At 40.5% G+C, this 8340-nt stretch overlaps 1 protein-coding gene across 6 annotated transcripts in view; it reads left to right on the top strand.

Moving 5' to 3' along the window:
* FAM19A5 (family with sequence similarity 19 member A5, C-C motif chemokine like) overlaps positions 1–8340 on the top strand; it is a 669022-nt gene that overhangs the window by 645357 nt on the left and 15325 nt on the right. The gene's annotated exons all lie outside the window — the stretch shown is intronic.

Here is an 8340-nt window from a genome sequence, read left to right as displayed (position 1 = left end):
GGCCCATGTTCATCTTGGAGTCAATGATGACCCCAAAATCCTTTTCCACCTCCGTGCTAATATGTCAAGTTGTGCACCCAAAATTGCTATTCACATCCGGAAACATAAAACTTCTGATTAATTTCTCCCCCTGCCCCATATTGAAGACTTAATGCCTAACATGGTCATCAGAATAGAAACGGTTTAATATCACTTTTGCAAATTTGTATGCTTATAAGACTACAAGGGATTTGGTCTGCTGAAACTGGATCAGTGACTGATGCCTTTTTGATGACCTCTTATCAAAAGTCAGAGGTCCATTTCTTTTTCTGCCCTCTATGCTCAGTGATTCATATTGCATGAATACACCAAATGTCATTATTCTAGCTCTGCTATGGAAGTTTACTAGCTATTTATCAGCAAATGACTTCTTATATGTGGATATATTAACTAGCTGAGGTGCTTTTGAGAGGTTCCATCTCCCTTTTTTCCTCATCTCACCCATCTTATCCTGGGTTTCTCCATGAAGAGCTGAGAAAAGACTAAGCGGTACACTCAGCCCTCACTGCCTAAACTATGCTTTTCTATGAAAAACATCTCTAAAAATGGCATTGTAATTTTGGAACTGCATATGAAGATAGCTGAGTTTACAAATCACCTAATTTTCTCTTAATTCCACCCCTGCAAAAAATAACCTTTCATGTGGAAATCAATGAAACAGAAACAGAATTCTATGTCAGAGTAGGTCAACACTATAAAGCACTTGCATGCTTTGCACTTACAAAGTAATTACTTGTTTATGGGTACAACATTAAAAGTTCCTTAAGTCCCAGTTTCAAAAGTGCCTTAGTTACTTAAGGCACTTACACAAGTTACATTTTTTGTGTGATTGGGCCCCTGAAAGCACTCTGCAACCATAACATAAGACAGTTGCATGAAAAAATACCCTCAAAAAACTCATGCAGGCCTGGCCTGGCTTTCCCCAGTATCCCGTCTAGGGTAGCTAGTGCGGGGGAGGGCGGCATGAGTCAAGGGCTTCATGCCACAACTCCCCTCCAGCTCCCTCTAGGTAAAGTGTATCCAGCAGCTATGTGCTGCTCCCTCCTCCTCCTCCCCCCCCTGTACCTCCCTTCTCCTTCCCCCATTGGCAGCTCTGGGGTGGCCATAACTGGGGGGCGGGGGAAGCAGAGGTGAGAAGGCAGCTGGAGCACTCCCACCTATTGGACAGGGTTGGTGCAGGCAGGCTTGAGCCCCCCCCAACCCAGCAGGTGAATGTCTGTTGAGTTGGGTGTGGGGTTCTAACTCTTGGTGCCTTGTGTAAAGTGCCATAGTTTCATAGTTGGTAGGGTCGGAAGGGACCTGAGCAGATCAAGTCCGACCCCCTGCCATGGGCAGGAAAGAGTACTGGGGTCAAATGACCCCAGCTAGGTGATTATCTAGCCTCCTTAGCCATGAGTAAGCACACAGCCCCTAAATGTCTGTAGGCACCCTTAGGCTGGCCAACAACCCTGTGGCACACACAGCATATAGCCTGGGTCTTTAAAAGTATGAAGGAACCTGAAGTGAGTCTTGGGCAGAATTTAGGCACCTACGGCCAACAATGAGAGCTACAAAACCAACCTAGCCTCTTAGGAATCTGAGAGTCAGTAAACAACTAAGTTTTCACTAATAACGTTCCTTAATTGCCTATTTTTCTGTTTCTAAACATACCAGAAGATGTTGCAGGCTTGGCATAATTGAGTGGTTCAGTGCCTATCACACCTAAGCATATGTCCAGTCACAAACTAGGAACCAGCAGATCCAGTGGGACCAGAGTGAAGTAAGAGGGTGCATGACTCAGTAGCCAAGTGAGCTATTTGCATGGGACAGAGGAAACCTAGGTTCCAGTCTCTGTTTTCAACATTGTTTTAGCCAAAGTCTCTCTAATTCAAAATTCTTAAGCAGGCCTTGAAGCAGAGAGCAGAACTTCAGAGTACCATATCATATTTTCTCTTACTTGCTGTCTCTGGCTACAAAGCAGCCCATGTTCAGCAGGAGGGTGGAGAATGTGCCTACCCCAGACTTGTGGCTAACCTGTGATCGGAGCCTTCCAGAAAATGAAGATATAAATTTACTTACCTCAGACTGAGAAAGGCATTGAACTGAGGACTCCCTCTTCAAGAGCAGGGAGCACTCTACCATTCCTGCTGAAGTTGGACTACTAGGTAGAAAGGATTGCAAGTTATAGGGCCAGAAAGAAAGCAGGTACAAGGGAGCCTAAGCCTGTTGTCCAATGTTGAGGGTAGTCAACTGGGGGAAAAGAGTTTTGGTCTCCAGTCCGTGATGCCAGCATTGTTTTTGGTATTATATCCAATGACTGTTTAACCTAAAATACATTAATGTACTTGTAAGGTCTGAGGGGACATAACAAATCGGGTCTTTTGTGAGACTCAGGCAGAGTTTGCACAACTTCCCCCATATGAAGTAGATTGCAATGGATTGTTCAAAGGAATTAGGACTTCAGTTTCTCAAACTGGATTATTTTGCAAAATAAGCATCCAGAAGCCTAAATCTAGGGGTGCCTGTAGACATGCAGGGATGCTGCTTTGACGTGCTGTAATTACTTGATTAGACTGATAGAAACTGCTGCAGCATACTAATTAACATGCTCTACCAGCCTCTGTATTCAGTCTCATGTATTCAGCATCCCCATGCTTCAAAATGGTGGTGGGGGTGCTTTAACTACAACTTGTCAAATAAGCTTTAGTTAAAGCACCCCCACCAACATTTTGAAGCACGGGATGCTATATATGCAAGACACTGTGGGCATTTTAATTAGAGTGGCTCTCGGAGCTGCTCTAATTAAAGCGCCTCCCATCCCCAAATACTCTAGATGCCCAGGGCTCTTTTTAGGTCACAGTAAAAGTTGACCTGGATCACTTTTGTGGCCAGTAGTTCAGTTAGAAGTATTTATTTTTCTTAAATTGTGATTGCATGCACTTCTTATTAAACTTCCCAGTTATTGGCTCCTTGTACACCTTTATACTTTAAATCTGTAAAAATTATATTTTTCAAGACGAGGATATTCTAACAAGGAGATATCTGGGAAATAAGCCAGCTTTGATGGTTTGCAGAATTGCAGAGTGGTATAAGAGTATACTTATATTGAAATACAAAATGTCTCAAATTAGCACAGCAAATGGCAATTGACATCTTATGATGCATCTTGGCGCTGATTTTTAGATCAAACCATGTAGCAGGCTTTAAATGAAAATATATTTATCTCTGGTGACATTGATAGGATCTAAATCTTCAGCTGTTGGATTGTGTTTACTTATAATCCATTGAGAAACTGTCTTTTTTTTTTCGTATTTAAATGCTGTCTTTGGCTTCCCAGACAACAATATATCCCATGAGTGCATATGACGTTGCCATAAGGAGGAATGATGGGATCATTTTCAAGACATTCTGCCTCTGAATTTGGACAGCAAACTGCTCAACTGCAGTTTGTTTTTGGCCATGGGCACCTGGCCCATCCTTGAAAAAGATGACCTCTGGCAAAATGTTGTTTTTTTCCCCTGTAATCTGGAGTTAGCCCAAAGAGTTCCAGATGTCAGAATTCTGGTCCAGCACAGTGCCAGTTTTTGAACAAATTTTTCCAGGATCAGAGTGGCTTTTATTGGTGGAACATGCACCTCTACTATTTAAGGAGAGGACCAGTATTATACCATTCACCAGAAGTTTACCTTAAAATGGAAATGTCATTATGAAAGTATTTTACATTAACCAGATATGTGACTTTTCTGTGTTTTGGCTTTTGTATATAAACAACGAGTAAAACAAGAATTTATATTTGCATTGCTAGTTGGAAGTCATATAAGTGAATATTGCGTCCAGTTTTGGGCTCCACAATTCAAAAAGGATGTGGAGAAGCTTGAGAGAGTCCAGAGAAGAGCCACACACATGATCAGAGGTCAGGAAAACAAACCTTACGACAAAAGGCTGAGAGCCATGGGGCTCTTTAGTCTGCAAAAGCGCAGGCTCAGGGGTGATCTAATGGCCACCTATAAGTTTATCAGAGGTGATCACTAGTATCTGGAGGAAGGTTTATTCACCAGAGCGCCCCAAGGGATGACGAGGTTGAACGGTTATAAACTCCTGCAAGACCGTTTCAGGCTGGACATTAGGAAGAATTTCTTTACTGTCCAAGCCCCCAAGGTCTGGAACAGTCTGCCATAAGAGGTGGTTCAAGAACCTATACTGAACGCCTTCAAGAGAAATTTGGATGCTTATCTTGCTGGGATCCTGTGACCCCAGCTGACTTCCTGCCCTTTGGGCTGGGGTGGGGCTGGACTCAATCTTCCGAGGCCCCTTCCAGCCCTAATGTCTATGAAATCTATGAGATCTATACCTTTTAAGAATATGAAAAGGCCTTTGGGTCAGGTTGTGTTTGTTCCTGAAAGTTTTATGATGTGGAGGGAGAAAAGAGTCTTTCAAATTTCCATTGCCCTTACACAGAAGCCAGACACATACAGTGCATAGAAAGGTAGCTAGCCATCTTACTCTGAAGTTAGACTGAATGTAGGGGAGTTATGCAACTTAAAGGATAAATAAGATAAATAGACAGCATAAGCTTTTATGAACTCGAGTTTACTGCATCAGATGCTATGAAGGGACAGCACAGATCAGTGTATAAAGTGGAATGAGTGATTTGAATACAAAAGGGAAGGGAGGAGTGAAAGGATGGGAGGGAAGGGAGAAAGAGGGAGGGGAACAGTGCTGGGAGAGGCAAACAACTGAAGAACCCATACGAACAAAGTGGTCACAAAAGCTAATCAGGTAGTGGGGTAAAAATCCACAGTCCCTGTTTAAACTATACTTAGTACAGTCCAGTTTGCAAATGCAGTTTCCTGTTCAAGCTGGCTTTTTGAATTTTACTGCCTGAGAACAGCAATCCTGAAGTCTGCAGTGCAATGTCCAGGGAGGTTCAAGCATTCTGCCACAGGCCTTTGTGTGTTTCTGCAGCTCATGTCAGATTGGTGTTCATTCATTCTTATACAGAGCTCACTATGACTGTCTGATGAAGACAGCAGAGGGGCACCATAAGCAGGTGGTGGCATATGTGATATTGGTAGAATTGCAGGTGAATGAACCTCAAGGTGTACTACTTGTTATTAGGTCGGGTGATGATGTGGTCTGTAATAATGTGAGGGCACAACAAGCGTTTGGGTGCACTGCAAGGCCTGGTGCCCTGATGAGGCTGGGAATTAATTAGTGTGTTACTTGAGAGATGCCGTTTGAGGTTGTGAGCTACCTATAAGCCAGGACAGACTTGTTCCTGATGGCTTATGCTCTCCATGTATCTTATTTAGTTGGTTTATAAGCTCCATATGTACCCTACAACCAGTGTATGCAAGGATAAACATTGGTTGAAACTTCAAATTTTCTGTTCTACAGAAATTTGAGCATTTTAAAATCCATTTTTTATTTCAAAACAGTGAAACCATACTTTTTGAAACATATCATGAACAGGAAATTCTGATAATGCTTATTTTCAGAAAAGGAAAACTATCAAATTCAGTCTCATTTAAGAACAATATTTTATTCCAAACTTATGTTTTTAATTATCTGATTATATGTCAGTAGTAGTGCATGATATAGCAGATTTGTCAAGTCATGTCAATATATTACATATCATATTATGCACTAGTACTGCTACCATGTTAAAATAATTTGTTTTGGTTGAAACATCTTTTATCTTAAAAAAAATAAAACTTCCTATATTGTGCTGTAATGAAGCAATTTGAAACTTTAACAGTTTGAACTATAAAAAAAGCTAAGCACACAATGAACTACTTAGATGATCTGCTGTTTTTACTTTTGAAATTCTTTTTCCAAGTTATTGAAAACAACAGCTCCTTCTTGGTACACTAAATGCTTATCTTATTTCATTTGACAAAAATTTCAGTGTGTTAAATTGTTTTTTGCAAGCACAATGAAAACAGCTGCTCTTCTCTTTTGTAAGCTAGATGCTTATCTTATTTTCTTGTTCAAGGTGTTGTTTCACTACAACAAAAACAGGAAACACTTTGAGCTGGAAAACAATAAGAGTTTCAGTCACTACTACTAACAAACGTTAATCAACATATAAAATCAGTGGAATATATCAGCCATTATGTCATGTCATATTATGCAGAACAAAATCTGGCATACAATAGTGCAAAATTAGCATAATTCAAATAAAAAAACACAGTACATTTTTAAATAAAAATCGAATTTTGTTTCTCCAAAATAAAGGCTTTCAAAATAATGTTTATTTAAAATACATTCTCGTCTCAGGAAGTATTGACTAAATTAATATGATTTTGCAAAAAACAGTATCCCAAATTGCGTTTTTGGTAGAGAATTGATTCAGTGAAACCATTAAAAATGTCTGACCTGCTCTAGAAAGAGGTGCTTGACCTGATCTAGAAAGGGCTAACACCAACAGAAACCCTGCCAGGTGAACAGAGCTTGGCCCCTCATGTGATGGAAGAATGTATACTGTACATGGGCAGAAGATAAATGGAGATCTCAAGTAAAGCACCTTCAAGAGGTCCTGTTGACCTGTAATGTCGTCCCAAAGCAGAGCTGTATTTTACATCTTGTCTTTTATACCATTTACAAAGTAGTGGTTGTTGGACTCCAATGAGTCCCACTTATGCTGTCAAATGCTCATCTTTTCTCAAGACCCTTCTTTATATTTTCTTTTCCCTTCACCCTTTTCTTTTAATATCTTTATCTGCCAGAATGAGACTCTCTTCTTCACTTCCCTTTTAATCAAAAAGGGTCAGTGCTGCAACAAAAGGCACTCCTTCCTAATCAACCCTAAGAGTACGCCACCTCCCCAGTACTCTCACCACATAATTTCTTTTAGAACATGGGAATAGGAAACAAATACATATCTTCTGATAGCAGTATAAGCACCAGCTAGTGGCCTGTCAAACTACTGAATTTTTTGTATTAGTCCTATCATGCTTGGCATCTGTACTTGGTTCCTTATTGTAAAAGGTTAGGCTTGAATTCTTTCTACTAATATTTCTGGTATTTGGCAGATTCAGTGATATATTCTCCTCCCTATTTTTTTTGCACTGTCGTACTGTCTCTCATTTATGTAATTGCCCTTTGGCATCTGTCTGAGCTTTCACAATGGTGTTTTATCCACTAGCATCATCTGAGCTACATCTAATTCTTCAAGGCAAATGTTGTAAGTGGTAGGACACAGTTGTAGCTCTCTCCCCCATCTCTTCTAAAACACTCCTCTCACAGCCACCCCAAATCCAAGAAAGCAATAACTTTAAGCTGTCAGCAACTGAGGAATTTCAAATTTTTCTTATTTTCGTAGAATTTGACAAAAACTGTGAGGAATAAAATCTATGAAGTGTCTAAAAATCAAACCTCCCATTAAAAAGAACAGAACACCATTTTAAAGTTGAGAACAAGTTTCATGCTAATGGGTTCTTGGAGTTGATCTTTGCATTTGATTATCAACTCAAAAATAGCACAGTGATAAATAGCAGAGAGCGTACCATTCTGGTTTGACTAATGACATTGTCACTACAGTATCTTGGTTCCTGTCTTCACCTGAAGCTTGTTTGCTTCTCAGGTTCATTACATTTCATCTGTGTAGCTGTTTTGTGACCCAGTAAGGTCAATTCTACACCTACCATTAGGACAAGCAAAGAAGAGAGAGAGTGCATACTGCTTTGATTTACTACAAATGTATTCTTTGAATCACTCAGTAACTTGCTTTATTCTCAGGTTTGACTGTTAATTTTTTCAGTTTCCTAATATGAAAGGAAGTCTGAAAAATGATAAATCTTCACAGTTGTATCTAAAAAAAAAAAAAAAGCAGGGTATGAAACACGTGTTATGAAATGCTTTGCTCTCTACATACTGTGATGCTTGTTCTGTGATCATGTCCTCTTGTCTGATACGGTGCAGTCACAGAAGTAGCAGTGGAATTTTCTCCTTGATTGGGGCCCCTAGAAAATGCTACCTCACTGGCATGGTGTCCTCATGTAGAAGAGCCGTGGTAAAGTGCTGCTTGGGCAGAGGGAGTGGAGAAAGGGCACCGAGGAACCAAAATGTCAGTCTCAGGAAAGAGAAGCTGGCTCAGGGGCAAAGCATGTGGAAGGCCACATGCTGCATGGAGTTACGGATGCAGAAGGGCTCACCCCATCTTTGTTACATTGCATATGGAGCATGCCAAACAAGATGCATCTCTCCCAGCACTTATATGGTTGTGTGTGGGGGGAGAGGGGACTTCACTGTATTGGTTTGCTTTCTTAAGTTTTGCCCGTTGTATGAGCACATATGTAAATTTTCTTTGTAAATTACAGA

Source organism: Crocodylus porosus, unplaced genomic scaffold (assembly GCF_001723895.1).
Source record: "Crocodylus porosus isolate Cpor-Errol unplaced genomic scaffold, CroPor_comp1, whole genome shotgun sequence".
In the NCBI taxonomy this organism is placed as follows: domain Eukaryota; kingdom Metazoa; phylum Chordata; order Crocodylia; family Crocodylidae; genus Crocodylus; species Crocodylus porosus.
The sequence above is the reverse complement of the archived record's forward strand: the minus strand, read 5'-3'. Positions and strand labels throughout refer to the sequence as shown.